Here is a 19,473-nt window from a genome sequence, read left to right as displayed (position 1 = left end):
CTCTTCCCTCTGGTGGAGAAGGCCTTGAGCCTCCATGTCCAAAGATTTTTATTGAGAAACATATGTACAGGAGTATACAGCAAAGCTCATCAATCAATGTCAAAAGGCTATGTTTACAGAAAACAAATAGAGATTATGGATAACAATTGAGGAAACACAAGAGATCTGCCTCAGGTCAGGGTCTATGAATAATGTAAATCTCCTTCCCAGTATCATAGCTTTTGAGGGAAGAACAAAGCATGCTTCAAAGAACTTACTTCTAGACCTGATTGTCTCCCCCGCCCGGGAACTGCCTGATCCAGTTTAGGGCTGTACCTGCCTTTGGTATTGTTTCAAGCCTGAGCCAGCAGGCATGACAGAGCCGCTAAGAGATAAAGAGAATTCTTTGAGATAGAATGAGGACTCCAGCCATAGCAAAGCCAGGTGGTGTGGGCCTTTTTGCCCTTTCTCCGTGTCTTCCAAGTCCTTGACTTGCTGCCCATATTGGCTGTGTCTGGCTTAGGTTGTTCCTCCTCTTGAGGAATCCTACCCATCATTGACTACCAGCCATCGCAGGGCCAAGCCGGGTGATGTGAGGGAGGTAGGGACTGCAGGGGCCCAAGGGCTGCCCATATTGGCTGTGTCTGGCTTAGGTTGTTCCTCCTCTTGAGGAATCCTACCCATCATTGACTACCAGCCATCGCAGGGCCAAGCCGGGTGATGTGAGGGAGGTAGGGACTGCACCCCTGCCAAGGGGACAGTCTTCCTCTCTTCAGTGGACTGTTTTCCCAAGGCTTCCTTGATTATTTCCAGCCTTGGGGCCCTCTTGCCTGTCTGTGCAGCTACAATCCCTGAAAGCAGACAGGGCGTTTCCCAACACGTTGTCATCTTTTAAGCAAGAGCTGAAGTGAGGTGCCTCTCCATATGTTTTGGCAGAATCGATGCATCTGTGACATTCAGTGCTAAGCCTTATGTGCCTCAGCCCAACAGCTACACAGATCAGTGCTCCTGGACTTTAAATACATCTCCATGGAGATTTGCAGCAGTAAGTCAGAGATCTTAAATCTACTGGACAAAGTTTGCTACTGGAAGTATATGTTGATTTACTTTTATAAACATCTATTAAGTAGTTTTTCATGCAAGTCTGTAACATTATTTAATGTTTATACAGTGTCCTACCCAAAGCTTTAAACATCTGCAAAAAATATCCATTTTTACCTTAAAAAAATATTTTTCACTGAATAAAAAAGATAACATACAAAGTCTCAAAGCTCAAGGAAGGGAAAATTATTCAGAAACCTATCGATATTCTCTGTGGTATGAGTGAAATCAATCTTGCAAAGATTTCTTAAACAGGACAGAAAAAGCACTATCATAAATGAAAAAAATTGATAAATTGTACTTTATCGAAATTATAAATGTCTTATTATCAAAAGACTCCATTAAGAAAATAAGTAGACTGAGAGAAAAATGTTTATAATATGTATCTGGCCAAAGACATATATCCAGAATATATAAAGAATTACTACAAATTACTAATTTACAAAATGCAATGAATATTGGCAAGGGGTTCAACAGAATATATACAAGAATATATACATTTCACAAGAATATATACAAGTAGACATAAGCACATGAAAAAGTTTTCAACATCATTATTCATCAGGAATATGACCGATAAATTACCACTTTACACTCACTAGAATGTTAAAAACTCTGACCATACCAGGTGTTAGCAAGGATGCAGTGGATCTGGAACAGTCATATACTGCTGATGGGAGTGTGAAATGGTCAGCTAGTCTGGAGAACTGTTCGACTTGCCACCATTTTCCTCCTACCTATTTACATAAGAGAAATGATAACATGATTAAAAAGAAAAGACTGATTTGTACAAGAACAGTCATAACACAGAAAGACTGACTTGTACAAGAACAGTCATAACACAGATTTATTCATAATAATCAAATACTGAAAACAGCCCAAGTGTCCTTTAACAGGAATATGGATACATAAATTGTGGTAGATTCATATACTAGAAGAGTATTCAGTAATAAACGGGAAAGAATTGTCACACACAACAACCTGGGCAAATCTCAAAAGCATTATACTGAAGGACAGAAGCCAGGTACAAATGGCATTTAATATGACTCCATTTATATGAAATCCAAATTCAGACAAAACTAATCAATGGTCATATAAATCAGACAATGACTGAGAGAAAAACTGAACTGTAATGGAGCATAAAGAAGTTATCTATGCAGGTGGACATGATTTACACTTTGTTTTGAAGGAGTTTAAAAGGGTGCATGTATACAAATGTCAAAACTGAATGACTGATAGGGTTCCACTTCTAGTAATAACCAAGTCTCTCCTGCCAGACCATTCCATCTCAGATAATAACTATAAACTCTGGACAAAATGTAAAAAAACTAACTGCCTAAAGGCATTAGATAGATCAGGACTAAATCAGACAGATACTGGGAGGTGGATGACACTTGCACAATGAAAACAAAATAAATTTCTCATTTGTATGACTTTTCACCTGAGAACAAACCATAGTCTACTCCATGCAAAGCAGCTAAAACTCAGATATAAACACTCCATGTTCTTAGCTTGCAGAACAAGATGGCAGAGGTGTGGTTGACCACTGCAGTTGGGAACTAAGGAACGAGATAATTCCAGAAAAAAGAGAGACCAAACTTCAAATCCTATGAATACACTTTATCTAAACCTTTTGTTAGCTCCTAAATGACACAGTCATGTTGCAGACTTCAAACAGTCCAGCTAAGGATAAAAGTACTGAACTGAAATTTCAGCTTCCACACAGAGTTTGCAGTTTGAGTCAAGTTCCCTAACACTAAAAATTGCTTTTCTTGCAGAAACATTACAGAATCTTAAGTGTCTATAACATATCATTTGTTCAGAATATAATCCAAAACTATTCAATAAAATACAATGAAACTATTACCTAACTTGAGAAAAGGCAATCATTGGAGACTGGTGACCCCCAAATGATTCAGATATTGGAATTAGCAGGCAAGGAATTTAAAGTACCTATTTCAACTATACTAAAGTATATGAGTCTTCATAATGAAGGAAAAATTAGTAAATAGAAGAGAAGTTGAAACTAGAAAAAAAACAAATGGAGACTTTAGAACTAGAAACAAAATTGGAAATAAAAAATTCAATGGTGAGCTTAACAGCATATTGGAAATTACAGAAGAGTTTTTGATCTTTAAGACAAAGAAATAAAAATTATCCAAGCTTAAGAAGAAAGAGAAAATAGGATTAAAAATAATAGTGCCTCAGGAACACATGGGGGCAATATCAAGAGGTCTAGTACAGAATTTTTGCAGTCCAATAACAAGAGAAAAGAGAAAATGAGGACCCTTAAAAATAATATAAGTAAATAATGGCTGAAATATTTTCATATTTGATAAAAGACAAAATCTGTAGTTTCATAAATCTCAGTTAACCCTTAGTCTAAGTAATAGAATATGGGGGCTCACTGTATATGTATTTCAATTTTTCTCTATGTTTGAAAATATTTATAATAAAATGTTAATGATATAGAAACACATCAAAAAGAATACAGATTAAAAATTTTACTGTATCTTAATTGTATCAATTTTAAATAATCTAATTCTAGACTATGTAAGGTAGATAGTCAAGCTTCAAGGATTAACTGAAAGGTACAATTAATATTCAACACCTTTATGATTTCTACTTATAGAGGTAAAGTGTGGCCCATGGAAAAGGAGGCAGATGATTCACATTATCTGATATAAGTCTACTTCCAAATAATCTTTAACTCATCAGTCTTCCTGTCAGTAAAAGTTTTTAATTCCATCTCATGGGTACACATACACATCTAATGAAAAAAAATTTAAGGCAAAGAAAGGGAAGATGTAAAACAACACAGACTATGCACAACTACTTCCTTCCCACTCTTGTGTTGGTTATCTGTGCTTTACCAGCAAGAGTGCACATTAACAGGACACACTGCAAAACCCAATCTCTCAGCACAGTATGTGGGCACTTGAAAACAATACTATTCAGCATGATAGTGTCCTACCTTTGTAATAAATAGTTCTGTGACTGTAAGTAAAGCCTGCAATTTACTCAAAACTCAATTTCTTTTCTGCAACATTAATAGATTAAGAAAAGAATTGCTTAGCCCCAATTCACACCTTTCCAGTGTACCTCTCAGCCTCTGTCTTTCCTAAGCTGCCTTGGATGTCTGGCTGCAGGAGGCTAGAAGACATCAGTTGAGGGTGGTGATCACTGGGCCTCAGGTTACCATGGAGAAAGAGCTTCAGAGCACCATTCTTTTCTTTTCAAAAATATTTGAATATATCTTATTGTTTATGCTATTATAGTTGTCCCAATTTTTCCCCTTTGCCCCCCTCCACCAAGCCTGCTCCCCACTCCCACAGTCAATCCCCACACCATTGTCCATGCCCATGGGTCATTCATATATGTTCTTTAACTGTGGGAATCCCTTTACTTTCTTTCATCCAGTGCCCACTTCCCCCCTCCTTTTCTTACCTTTTGTGGCAGCGAGGCTGGAACTGGAGACTATTATGCTAAGTGAAATAAGCCAGTCAATGAAAGACAAATCCCATATGATCTCACTTATAAGTGGACTCTAATGAACAAAATGAACAACGGAGCAAAATAGAACCAGAGGCATAGAAACATGGAACAGACTGACAGCTGTAAGGTGGAGCACCATTCTTTTCAACACGTATAGGAAGAAAGTATTTACTACAAAAAAATGGTTATAAATCCATGCAGAGGAGACTCCAGAGCAACTGAAAGATTCAGAGGATAAAAGATGAAATCACATCTGAGAAGTTAATTGGGCTGAAACTGTGGATTACAGCTGGGCCAAGGGGAAAACGCACTGCAGCTAAGTTTGAGGTCCTGAGGAGATATTATTGTGATGCTAGGAGAGGGTGGGGAACCCAGATTTGGCACCAGTATTAACATTCTCCTAGAAGAATATGGAATCATAGTTAATTATGATGCTGTAGTTAGAAACATGTATTTCCATCTTAAAGAAGCTCTAGTTTCCAATGTAGTCTTATGTAAGGAAATGAGCCGAGCCATGGGGAAGGGCATGCCTGGGGTCATCGACGAAGAGAGCAGTGCAGACAATGCCCAGGGTCTCATCTTTGTGTATCCTTTTTGTGCCACATGGAGTGTCATGAAACCAGCAGTAGCTATTCTTTCCACAGGCTCTGTCTGCTCCCATTAATCAGATACATTCTGGGTTTCTACCACACAAAGAACCAAGGCAGGAAGCTGGCAGTGCTTGGCTTGTGCCACATGTCGAGTGACCAATATTTGGAAAAGAAGAAAACAGCAAAATAATAGATGTTGTTTTCCAGTGGCTCGCAACAGAAGACATCTACCTAAACCAGATTATGCTGAGGACCCAGAGATTTCTGACTACATGATGCTGCCCGACTGGGCCACCTTGTCAGAGTAGCTTTGATTGTGTCTCAGAAGGGCAACAAGAACTCACAGGACTTTACCACCCTCTTTGATTTACCCATTCACCAGCTGGATACCATCTCCCTCCCCAAGGTCATCAAGGCTCATGAAGAGCTAAACATGAAACATGAACTTCTCCAGCTCATCCAACCTCAGTTTGAGATGCTGCTGCCAGCCCTTCAGCCAGCAGTTTTCCCTCTTAGTTGCAGGGAATTGCCACCACCTCTGCTGGAACTGTGTGACTTAGATGAGATATTCTCCTCTCAGATGGAGCAGCTTGCTCAGATCACCTGTAAGTGTACTATACAAGACCTGGAACTCAACCTCAGGAAGTGGTGTGGCATTCTTGGAGTAACCAATAAACTACCAAAGGACCACCAAGATGCCAAACATACCTTGAGCTCTGGAGTTCAAGAATTTGAACCAGGAACATGATGTTAATACAAGTGAAACTGCATTCCAGAACAATTTCCAAGGACTGTGCCTCGTGAAGCATTTCCTACTTCCTGATCATCTTGTTGCAAAGTGTTTTTCAGTTGTTCCCCAATGCCTTTTGCGAAATTGTCTGTCTACTCTTTCTTCAATGAGATGTGGAAGGTTTGTGTACCTTCTATAGTGCCCAGATACCTATAACCTCTTTAACTTAGAAGATCCTTATGTAAGATATGTTCCGTTTTTCTCAATTAAACCTGATTGAATCTGTACTCCTATTTCTCTTAAAAAAGAGAGAAAAATTGTTCCCTTAAGCTTGTTTCTTGTCTAAAATTTGTTGTCATCCCTAAGTTATTTTGAAAAGGATAATAATTCTGTATTTCCGGGAAGTCTGTGAAGAAAGGTGAGCCAAATTTGTCTGAGACGATCTCTCTGGCCAAAGTTTAGGACCAAGTTTCAGTTGGCCCCATTTGAACCCAGCATATTTGAACATTTTCAAATAAGCATCACAAACTCTGAACAATTGTTCTTTTTTTAAAAAGGGAATTGACATTAGCAACCAGGTGGGTTTTAAAAGATATGAAAATCTCCAAAGAAAAGGTAATGTGCCATGATTAAGTTCATACAGAACTGACATCTTGTGGGATAGGGAAAAATCCACCTACAATAAAATGTTATGCCTGTCCCTGTTTTCAATTTCCTCCCACGCATCTACTGCTTCTGTTGAAACTTGTTATTGCTAAAGTACTTTTTTCATCACAAAAAGAGCTGTAGTTCTAAAAGAAACTATTGGCACTCAAAACCAGCTTTAGTGTTAGAGGCAATTAAATTATGCTTGGTAATTTTTTTCCTGGGCATTCAATTTTATTACTGTTGTCAATTCCCAGGAGAAGGGGTGCTTTCTATTAATCATAAACACAGAAACACATTAGATTAATTTTTGAGTGTTTTACTAGAAAACAAATCTAGATTATATCAGTAATAATGATAAAATAAAAGCGAAGAACTAGGTACTAGTAAAAAATGATATATGTTTAATTGCTAATCAAAACATAAAAGAATATCATCATAAGAGGCTCATCTCCTTATTCAAGGTATTTAAATCCAGAATGCTATTTCCAGGACCTATTTCCAGAGTAAGTTTAAAATATAACTAAAATCTCCATTTAAAAATATAAAACCTAGTTTAGCTTAATTCTCTGAGGATAGATGAGCAGATGATCAGTTGCTTAACCTTTTGAGAATTAACTCTCAGTGTGGCTCTGATCTGCACTTTTCTCCCTTTCTTTCTAGCTCTTCATACATATAAATAACACCAAAGCAATATCTATTTTAAGCTATGTTGAAATCCATTTATTTTTATAATTAACAAACTGGTTATGCTTTTTCTGAAGCTTTGTCTCAGCAACCATAATTGCTGGCTGCTACTAAGCTTATGTCTTTTTGTGTGTGTGCATGAAAATTTTATTAATTTGTAATTATAATTCAGAAATAAGTTTATTTTAGGATGGAAAAGACAGAGATTGCAGTGGTTTCTAAACTCTGCTCCCAGAAGCCCCTTGATTTCTATGGAGATGCATCAAGGCCAGGCCCAATTCAAATAAAACAGTCCAAACTTATTGTTTCTTTAAAAAATAAAATGGATGGAAACCATGAATTTTGTCCAACTTTCTCAATTTAAAGTTCAGAAAACTAAAGCCCAAAGGCATGCAGCAGCCTTCTATAAGGTAATTCAGCTAGAGGATTTGTACAATAATTAAACCAATAAGTATGAGAGAGAAGGAAAAGGAGGAAGCGGGGAGAGAGAGAGACAGAGACAGACAGGCACTGGAAATACTGTCCCATGGTAGTACATCATTTTATCAGTTTCTTTGGGTGAATTTTACCCTCAGGACCTACCTCATGTCTATTTTGTCCTTCTCATGTTAGTTCCCACCACCTTAGCTTAGGTCTCCTTTGCTCACACTGAAACTAGATCTTTTTTCCCTAATCCAGTGTCTCCTTCCTCTAATCCATTATAGCTCCTGCTACAAAACTTCCAATGGCCCTGAGGAGAAGCCTCCAACAACACCACTTTTTCTCCTTCAGGGCTTCTCAGGTGCAGTCCTCAGACCAGCAGCATCCGTGCTACCCGAGAACTTATAGAATTACAGTTCTCAGGCCCCACCTCAGACCTGTGAATCTGACACTCTGAAGGTGAAGCCTGGTAATCTATGTTTGAACAAGCCCTCCAGGTGATTCTGAAGCATGCTAACACCTGAGAACCCTGATCTGCAGAATAAACTAGGAAACCTTTGTGCAAGTAGTCAAGGTTGTGCATCACCAGTTTCCTATCTACCTTCCCATATTTGTTGCCTATTGCTCCTAAAACGTAACCCATATTCCACATAAACTGCACCATCCTTTGACCAAAAGATGACTAAAGTATCCCTACTTCTAGGCCTTCGCTTGTTCTATAACATTAAATAGATGTCTCCTTGGTCCTCATTTATCTCTGTTGAAAACCCACCATCTTTCAAAGTCAACCTCAACCACTCTTTCAAAAGTACCTCACGTTTATTGATTTGCAAATATTGGACCATCCTTGCATCCCTGGGATGAATCCCACTTGATCATGGGGCAAAGGACCTAAACAGACGCAAGGAGGACGTACACAGGGCCCAGAGACATATGAGAGGATGCTCATCATCACTAGCCATCAGAGAAATGCAGATTAAAACCACAATGAGGTACCACTTCACACCAGTCAGAATGGCCATCATAAGTAAACCAACAAACAACGGGTGCTGGTGAGGTTGTGCAGAAAAGGGAACCCTAGTACACTGTTGGTGGGAATGCAGACTGGTGCAGCCACTGTGGAGAACAGTGTGGAATTTCCTCAAAAAGGTAAAAATGGAACGAACTGCCTTTTTGCCCAGCAATTTCACTGCTAGGATTATACCCTAAGAATTCAAAAACACCAATTCAAAAGAACGTATGCACCCCAATGTTCATAGCTGCACAATTGACAATAGCCAAGCACTGGAAGCAACCTAAGTGCCCATCAGTAAATGAGTGGATCAAAAAACAATGGTACATTACACAATGGAATACTATGCAGCAGAAAGAAAGAAAGAGCTACTACCTTTTGTAAGAGCATGGATGGAACTGGAGAGCATTATGCTAAGTGAAATAAGCCAGGCAGTGAAAGACAAATACCATATGATCTCACTTATAAGTGGAACCTAATCAGCAAAGCAAGCAGGAAAGGAAAATATGACCAGCAACATTGAAAGAAAGAAGAAACTGACAGGGATTGGAGTGAAGAAGGGGGGTAGCAGGGAGGGGAAGGGGAAGGATCAGATCAGGGAACAGGTATGAAGGACACATGGATGAAGCCAAGGTGGGAAAGGATTGAGGGGAGGAGGTGGGGGTTGGTGGGGCAGGGGAAAGTGGTGGCGGGTAAATGGAGACAAGTGTATTTGAAAAATTTTTTTAAAAAAGAAATTAAAAAAAAGTACCTCACAATATCCACATGGTGATATAGCTTCTTATTCTGAATACCTATAGCACTTTGGTTTCCTATATCCTCACTAAATTATAATTATTTGTGTATATGTCTTGTCATGGCTACCATTGCTTTAAGCCCTTGAGGTCAAAGACTATGTTTGTTGCATCGTTTTGTCCCCATAATGTTTTGCACATCATACATAGTCAGGAACTATTTGGCGAATAAAACAATGAAGATTTCCTTCAATCAAGAACCATGTCCTCCTTGGTTTCAAGCACAAAATACTTCATATAACAGGTGCTTAATATGTTTATTACTTGAATGAAAACTGAAAAATAACAGTTTGCTTCAAAGGTCTGTTTTCTGGTTTGTGGTAATACTCTTTGCACAGTGTCTCCTGTATATTAATATGCTATAGCCAGAGCTAAGAATTAGAAAGCTAAGAATTTTTACACACAGCTAAGAATTAAAAAGACCTCAATTGTAAACCAGCTATTAGATAGTATCTGACTTCATATATCACTTATATTTTCTGAGTTTCGATTCCTTCATTTTTTAAATATATATTTATTTATTTTACATTAATTTTTTTGTATTTTTTGAGATTTTTAGATAAGATTTTTTAAAAGATGTCTTACTCTTTAAAACCTATACTTTCATAAATTAGCATAGTGTGATGAAAAGATCATCCAATAAACTGGCCATGAGGACCATTTCTGTGTTAACCCATCTGTTAGACAGTAGAAATAAATTTGAGTAGAAGAACCAGCTCTGCCACTAACTAGTCTTATTGTTATTCAAGCTCCTTAATCAATTTGAGACTTCAATTCTTCATTTATAATATAAGGAGATTTTACCATATGATTTATTTTTTCTGGTGAAAGGGTGTCTTTTTTTCACATTTTTTTCTCTCTTACTGCCCTCATACTGCCATGTACTGTAAACATTGGTGCCATCTTTGCTAGAAATCCCTTGAAGAGATAGACCATTGCTTATCTTTATCTCTCTATTGTATTTTATATAGATGCAAAATCTTTAATAAAAATGCTGAGTTTACACAGAATGAGTACATGTTTCCTTTCAAACCATTGTAAAGTTCAATAATTCTGTGAAAACATGCATGACTCTACAGTTTTCCCTCAGAATTTTTAAACCTAGAAAACTCTGGAAGGAAACAACCTGAGATTCTGCTGTTCCACCGAAAAATATTTAGGCCTTCAAAGGGATGGTAGTCCCATATTTGACTTGGAACTTTTAAGCTGACACTTTTACAACAGAATAATTGGTAGTGGCAAGGTTAAATAAACATGACGACTAAAATAACACAGACGATAACAACAATAAAAGTAGGACACAATTTTGAAAACCAAAATGCAGAAAGACTAAACAATTCAAAAGCCTGTATTAAGGATGGTTGCCTTAGAATATTCTCAAATCTTAAAATGCCCTTTTCTGGGGATAACAATATAGTAAGATATATACCACAAAGACTGTGCTGAAATTGGCAACATGTGAGAGGACATGTTCCTTGGTAGAGAAGTTTTGTTTCTCAGGTCATGCCTCAAGAAGGAAATTCATCATTCTGTTATCCGAATGCTCCAGAGGGATTCTTTCCAATCACTTCTGAGAAAGGAATTATTCCATTTTCTGGAATTATATAAGAGGGAACATACTATTTCCAATCCCAGTGGGGGAAGAGTGAGGTAGGGTGGACATGAAGTCCCATCAGACAACTTCTCATCAAAATATAGATGTTGTTACTCCTTATAGTTAAATATCTCTACCTCTTTCTCTAGATCACAGACTGAAAATCAAAGAGATATGAGAAAGGAAAAAAAATGACCACTTGGAAAATTTTTATTATCAGGTGGTTGTATGTTCACTTATAGTGAGACAATTTTGACTTTGAGGGTATGGTAGACTAAGGTCAAAATTGCCCTAAATAGACATGAATGGAAAACTCCCGGGCCATCTCCCATTACAGGAACAATAAAAGGAACATGGCCTGAAGGCTGGCACAGCAAGAATTTCAAGACTCACAATCTGGTCCTCAGGCCTAGGTTATATAATTTTCCAAGTGGCCAAATTATTAACTTATTTGGCGGTATGAGTGGTTTCTGGGTACTGACAGAGCTGAGGGTATAAAAGTCAGCAAAATCACCAATCCCCATTCCTCTGGCCTAAAAGTGAGGCATTCCATACAAGTTCCTGAGGCCTCTAAACTCAGGATGGAGATAAAGAAAAGCCATTTGCATCTTCATCTCCTATATGTCTTTTGCATTTATTCGCTGTTTTGAATTAAACCATGTAAAAGAAATTTCAAACTCTTTCCATCTCGTCATGTTTACCATCCTTGAAATGAAACTAGACTCAGTAGTCTAGTCTTACTCAGAACTCAGGCTCCTCAAAAGAGCATTGATTGACATACCTGGCCAATTACAGGTTGAGTTGGTGTGGTTGGTTGGTGTGTGTGAGTTTTGTTTTCAGATAGCCCTTGACCATCCTTTGGGAGAATTAAGCTTCCCAATATCGTTGACATGAGACTTGGCTGTGTGTCTTGCTTTAGCTTGTAGAATGTGAGCAGAAATGATGCTCTGAGCAGAACTTTTAAGAGCCAGTGTAGTTCCGCCGGCTCCTGTGCCTCTCTGCTGCAATCAGTGGGTCCCAAGTTGAGGCCACTCCTCCAGGAGGAAGGGATTATAACAGACATGAATTTGACCAAAAAACTTTTGTACCTATAAGCCTTTAAGTAGAGGGGTCATTTGTTATCATAGTAAGGCTTAGCCTAAGCTGGTTGATACAGTTATGTCAGGTCATAGAAATTCTTAGCTGTAGGAAAAATGTGCCAGACTTCTTACTTTCAAGAAACAGCTGGTTACATTTCAAGTATAAAGCTGCTTCATCCAACATGCCTTTACCATAATGGAATTTTCCTCATACTTTGTGCTCTTGATTCAAATGGACTTTTCTAGGAGGGCCATGATTGAGAACCATACACACCTGCTTTTTCTTATCTATTAATCTTCATTTGACCTAATTCATTATAATGAATTTCTCCTGGGACCAACACCTGAAAATGTGCCACTAATCCAGAAACTCACTGCTATAATCTAAGCTTTGTAAACTCAGACTGTCATTGTCTGGAATAAAACAACAGACAAAAGCTATATTATTTTTACCTTTATCAGTACTCAGGAAGGTGAAAGCTGGTAGAAGCCAAGTTATCATCCAGCTAATAATATTAAATATTTTCTATCTCCTGACCAGGTGGAAAGCTGTTATCTCAGAGGTGCAGGCCAGACTGCAGAGGACTTTCTGTCTTGAGACATGATAGGAAAAAATTTTCTACTTTTCATAATTTCACTCTAAATTTTGAAGAGGTAATTTCCCCATGAATTATTGTACACATTATTTTTCTCTACTGCAAAATTTAAATTCATTCATTCTTCCAAACTGGAACTAGCCTATCCTTATCAACAGGATCTTATTCCATTTTGCCTTCCCCCTGCCCTTTCTTATTTTCATTTAAAATTTTATTTTTTCCTCTTCCTAGCCTGGTTTCTAACCTTTACAGTTATTACTTCTCCTCTCTCTAGTCTCTCAAAATCATTTTTCTTTCCTTTAGATATCTCATAATCTTTTTTCTTTTTTCTTTCTTATCACATACTTATTCTCTTTCCACATTTATTAATCTTTGCTCATTTGTCATGGCTAATGCTTCAGTGATTGTTTTTCTTACATTCTGTTCCTATTTTTTCATTATTTTGTTATTTTATTTCAAACCTCATATTATACTCTCCCTTTTTCTTACTCCATTTTGCCTTATTTTCTCCCTTTTTTACTTATGTTGTAAATTTTATTGTCTCACTTTCTTTGCCTTGTTTCTATTTCCTTCTCTTATTATTTCTCTTCTCTCTACCCTATCAAAATCATTTTTCTTTCTATGAGTTATTTTATATACATTTTTTTCTTTCTTATAATATTCCAATTCTTTTTCCACCTATGTTAATCTTTGCTCATCTGTTGTTGATATTGCAGTTGTGGTTGGAGGGTGTTTTTGCTGGTGTGAGTTTTGTTTGCTGAGTCATTTTGTTTTGTTCTGGCAGCACCTATGCAACAACATACAAGAGGTGGTGGGGTTGTGACTCTCAGATCCCAAGTTGGAGGGGAGAACCCACCAGTGAATGAGCCAACAATAACCAAAACCCAATGACAATAAGTGAGCCCACAAAAACCACATAAAGGGCATCCCTTGGGCATCCAGCTCAGGAAATCAAGGAGATTTCACCACTGAGAAGGCCACCCCATACAGGGAAGGCCACCCCACAAAAATAGGGAGTCGAAGCAGTTCAATCTAATATTCAGAAACAAACACAAAGAGTCACCTAAAATGGGGACACAAATAAATAACTCCCAATCAAAAGGAAAGGAGGAATCCCCAGAAAAAGCGTTAAATGAAATTGAGGCAAGCAATTTATCAGAATTAGACTTCAAAGTAATGTTATAAGGAAGCTAAAGGAACTCAGTAAGAACTCACATATGTGGAGTGCCTACTAAGGTTATACTTGGATTTTTGACACTGTCGGGGGTAGGCACCCTGACCCCTACATTGTTCAACGATTAAATCTATATTTTTTGTATAACTTTTTAGTCTTTCTGAAATTAATAGTATTTATGGGAGCTACAAGGAACTCAGTGGGAACTATATCAGCATGAAAAAAGGACATAGAAACTATGAATAAGAATCAGGAGGAAATGAAGAATACACTAGAAGGAATTAAAAGCAGGCAAGATGAAGCAGAAGATCGAATCAGTGAGTTTGAATAAAGGTAGAAAAAACACTCAGTCACAACAACAAAATGAAAAAAGACTCAAAAATAATAAAGATAATTTAAGGGAGCAGCAGGACAACATGAAACATAACAATATTTGCATGATAGAGGTACCAGAAGGAGAGGAAAAATATCAAGGGGTAGAAAACCTGATCAAAAAAATAAGGACAGAAAACTTCTCTAACTTGGTGAGGGAAAATGTCACACAAGTTCAGGAAGCAAAGAGGGTCCCAAGTAAGATGAACCCAAAGAGGCCCACTCTAAGACACATCATAAGTAAAATGGCAAAACTTAAAGACAAAGAGAGAATCTTAAAGTCAGCAAGGGAGAAGCAGCTAGTAATATACAAGGGAGCTCCGATAATGCTAGTCGCTGATTTCTTAAGAAAAACATTACAAGGCAGAATGGAATGGAAAAAATATTCCAAGTAATGAAAAGCAAAGACCTGCAACCCAAACTACTCACCCTGCAAGTCTCTCATTTAAAATGGAAGGTGAAATGAGGAGCTTCCCAGAAAAAAAAAAAGCTAAAAGAGTACATTTCCACCAAACCAGCATTGCAAAAGATACTAAAGGACTTTTTTAAGAATATGAAGAAATGGAGTGAGAGAGAGAGGAGTATAGGTACAAAGGAAAAATTGACATTGAATAAATATCTATCAATAATAGCCTTCAATGTAAATGGATTAATTGCTCAGTCAAAATACATAGAATATCTGAAAGGACAAGAAATCCCCTCCTCCTGCATATATGCTGTGTAGAAGAGACCCAACTCAGAACAAAAGATCTAGACAGAATGAAAGTGAAGAGATGGAAAAAAATATTCCAAGCAAATGGGCATGAAAAAAAGCTGGGGTAGCAATACTTACATCAGACAAAACAGACTTCAAACCAAAAGGCCATACAAGAAACAAAGAAGGGGACTACATAATACCTAAGGGAGCAGTCCAACAAGAGGATATAACCCTTGTATACATAAATGCATCCAACATAGAGGCAACTAAATATAAGGAAAATCTTGGAAGACTTTAAGAAAGAGATTGGCAACAACGCAGTCATCATAGGGGATTTTAATACTCTAATGTCAACAATGGATAGGTCATCCAGACAAAAGAATCAACAAGTATATGTGGCATTGAACAACACTCTAGATCAAATGGACTTAATTGATATTTACAGAGCATTTCACCCCAAAGAAACAAAAAACACATTCTTTTCAAATGCATATGGATCATTTTCAAAGATAGACCACATGGCAGGACACAAAACAAACCTCAACAAATTCAAGAATATTGAAATCATATCAAGCGGATCACAACAGATCACAATAGATTGAAGTTAGAAACCAACCTCAAGGAAAAAACACAAAAACTTTCAAATATATGGAGACTGAGTAATATGTTATCAAGTAATGAATGGGTTAACAATGAAATCAAGGTAGAAATCAAAAAGTATCTGGAAACAAGTGTAAATGAACACACTACAACCCAGAACCTATGGGACACAGCAGAGGCAGTCCTGAGAGGGAAGTTCATAGCAGTACAAGTCTACCTAAAGAAGATAGAAAAATCTCAAATAAACAACCTAACCCTATATCTAAAAGAACTAGAGGAACAACAACAAATGAAATGCAGAGCGAGAAGAAGAAGGAAATAAGATCAGAGAAGAATTAAATGACATAGAAACTATAAAACAATCCAAAGAACCAATTAATTCGGGAACTTCTTCTTTGAAAAGATAAAAAAAATTGACAAACTTTTAACCAGACTCATCAATAAAAAAAGAGAGAAGACCCAAATAAATAAAATCAGACACAAAAGAGAAGTATCAATCAATACCACAGAAATACAAAGGATTGTAAGAAATCACTATGAACAGCTATATGCCACCAAGATAGACAAACTAGGTGAAATGGATAAATTTGTAGAAACATTCAATCTTCCAAAACTGAGTTAAGAAAAAGCAGAAATCCTGACTAGACCAATAACATATAGCAAAATTGAAGCAGTAGTCGGAAAACACCTGACACACAAAAACCTTGGACCAGATGCTTCATAGGCAAATTCTACCAAAAAGTTAAAAGCTAACTCCTATCTTTAGCAAACTATTCCAAAAATTTTAAGTGTGAAGACTCCTGAATTCTTTTTACAAGGCCAGTATTATCTTAATTCCAAAACCAGGTAAAGACACAGCAAAGTAAATTACAGGCCAATATCTCTGATGAACATACATGCTAAAATCCTCAACCAAATAGTGGCCAATCTGGATCCAGCAATTCATTAAAAATATCATCATACATCATGATCAAGTGGGATTTATCCCAGGGATGCAAGGAAGGTACAATATCTGTAGATCAATTAACATAATACACCACATAAATAAAATGAATGCCAAAACTATATAATCATATCAATAGATCTGAAAAAGCATTGGATAAAATTCAGCAACCATTTATGATAAAAACACTCATCAAAGTGGGAATAGAGGCAGTATACCTCAATATAATAATGGCCACATACAAGAAAACTACTGCCAACATCATAATCAATGGGAAAAAACTAAAAGCTTTTCTCTTAAGATCAAGAACAAGACAACTGTGTCCATGTTCACCACTTTTATTCAATATAGTTTTGGAAGTTCTAGCCACAGTGATCAGACAAGAAAAAGAAATAAAAGGTATCCAAATTGCAAATGACATAATATTGTACATAGAGAACCCTGTAGTCTTCACCAATAACTATTTGACCTAATAAGTGAATTTGGCAAAATGGCAGGATCCAAAGTCAATATTAAGAAATCAATGGCATTTTTGTGCAACACCAATGAACTATCGCATACAGAAACTAAGAAAAAAAAATCCCATTTACTATAGCAACAAGAAAAATAAAGTACCTAGGACTAAATTTAACCATGGAAGTTAAAGACCTCTACTGGGAAAACTATAGAACACTCAAGAAAGAAATTGAGGGAGATACAAATAAATGGAAACATATATTGTGTTCATGGATTGGAAAAATTAACATCACTAAAATGTCCACACTACCCAAAGCAATCTATAGATTCAATGCAATTCTTATTAACATAACAATGGAATATTTCACAGATCTAGAACAAATAGTCCAAAAACTTATATGGAACCAAAAAAGACCCTGAATAGCCACAGCAATCTTGGGAAAGAAGAACAAAGAAGGAGGGGTCACAATACTTGACATCAAACTATACTACAAGGTCACTGTAATCAGAACAGTCTGGTACTGGCAAAAGAACAGACACATAGATCAGTGGAACAGAATGGAGAGCCCAGAAATAAACCCATGTCTCTATGGTCAATTAATATTTGACAAAGGGGGCAGACACATACAATGGAGCACCAATAGCCTCTTCAATAAATGGTGTTAGGAGAACTGTACTGGTACATGCAAAAAAAAAGAAACTAGACCACCAACTTACACCATACACCAGAATAAACTCAAAATGGGTAAAAGACTTAAATATAAATTTTGACACCATAAAAATTCTAGAGGAAAACATAGGCAGGAAAATTTCAGATATCCTACATACCAATATTTTTGCTTATATATCACCTAGAGCAAGGAAAATCAAGGGAAAAAAATAAACAAATGAGATTACATCAAACTAAAAAGCTTCTGCATGGCTAAAGGAGCCATCATCAAAATGAAAAAGGAACCTGTTATATGAGAGTGCATATTTGCCAGTGATACACTCGACAAGGATTTAATCTCCAAAATATATAAAAACTCATATGACTCAATGTCGGAAAGACAGACAATATGATTGAAAAATGGGCAAAGGACCTGAATAGACATTTCTCCAAGGAGGACATACAGATAGCCCACAGATATGTGAAAAAATGCTTAACATCACTACCCATTAGAGAGATGCAAATTAAAACCACAATGAGATACCACATCACACCATTCAGAATGGCTATATTAATAAATCAGCACACAATAATGGCTGGTGAGTATGTGGAGAAAAGTGAACCCTAGTGCACTGTTGATGGGAAGGCAAGACTGGTGCAGCCATTGTGGGAAACAGTATGGAATTTCCTCAGAAAATTAAAAATGGAACTACCTTTTGACCCAGAAATTCCACTCTTGGGAATATACTCTAAGAATCCTGCAACGCCAATTCAAAAGAATTTATGCACCCCTGTGTTCATAGCAGTGCTATTTGCAATAGCCAAGTGGTGGAATCACCTAAGTTCCTATCAGTAGATGAGTGGATTAAAAGCTGTGGTACATTTACACAATGGAATACTATACAGCAGAAAGAAAGAAGGAATCCCTACCTTTTGCAACATCATTGTTGGAAGTGGGGACTATTATGCTAATTTAAATAAACCAGTTGGTGAAAGACAAATATCATATGATCTCACCTATAAGAGGAATCTAATGAAAAAAAGGAACCAACAAGGAAAATAGAACCAGAGACATGGAAACATGGAACAGAATGACAGTTGCCAGAGGGGTGTGGGGGAATGGTAGAAAGAAGCGGAAGAGATTAGTCAAAGAACATGTATAAATGGCCCATAGATGTGAACAACAGTGTGGGAACTGACCTAGGAGCAGGAGGTAGGCTGGGTAGGGGGAGGCAAAGAGGGGGAAATTGGGCCAACTATAATAGAATAAACAATAATAAAATACATTAAGTGGAAAATTCAAGAAATAAACAATTTATAAGTTTAAAAAACAATAAAGAGTAAACAATATTGATATAGTCTATTAGTTATCTGTTGATATATAACAAACTACCCCAAACTTAGCAACGCATTCTATGGTTTGGGAATTTGGGCATGGCTTAGCTGGCTGTTTTGTTTCATAGTCTCTCACCAGGCTTCAAAGGGTTAGCCCAGGGTCTATGGTCTTATCTGAAAATTTGACTGGAAAAGGATCTGCTTCCACACTCACTCAATGATTGTTGAAAGTATTTGGTTTCCCACAAGCTGTTACAAAATGTCCCAGTTCCTCATTTGCTGTTGATCCAAGGTCACCGTCATTTTCTTCCTGTATGGTCCTCTCCAACATGGTAGTTTGCTTCATCAAAGCCAAGAAAGCAATATAAGACAGAATGACAATCTTGTGTAACTTAATCCCAGATATGCCATCTATTTTACATTGCCATATTCTATTGGTTAAAAGCAAGTTACTCAAGGAGAGGGGATTTTACAAGGCCATGAATACCAGGAGGTGGGGATAACTGCAAGCCATCTTAGAGGATG

At 37.1% G+C, this 19,473-nt stretch overlaps 1 pseudogene; it reads left to right on the top strand.

The window, feature by feature from the left end:
* Positions 1-4,259: 4,259 nt before the first annotated feature.
* On the top strand, positions 4,260-6,094 carry LOC129085778 (intraflagellar transport protein 52 homolog; annotated as a pseudogene).
* Positions 6,095-19,473: the final 13,379 nt, after the last annotated feature.

Source organism: Pteronotus mesoamericanus, unplaced genomic scaffold (genome assembly GCF_021234165.1).
Source record: "Pteronotus mesoamericanus isolate MK-2021 breed Mesoamerican mustached bat unplaced genomic scaffold, CSHL_Meso_final scaffold_31, whole genome shotgun sequence".
Classification (NCBI taxonomy): Eukaryota; Metazoa; Chordata; class Mammalia; order Chiroptera; family Mormoopidae; genus Pteronotus; species Pteronotus mesoamericanus.
The sequence above is the reverse complement of the archived record's forward strand: the minus strand, read 5'-3'. Positions and strand labels throughout refer to the sequence as shown.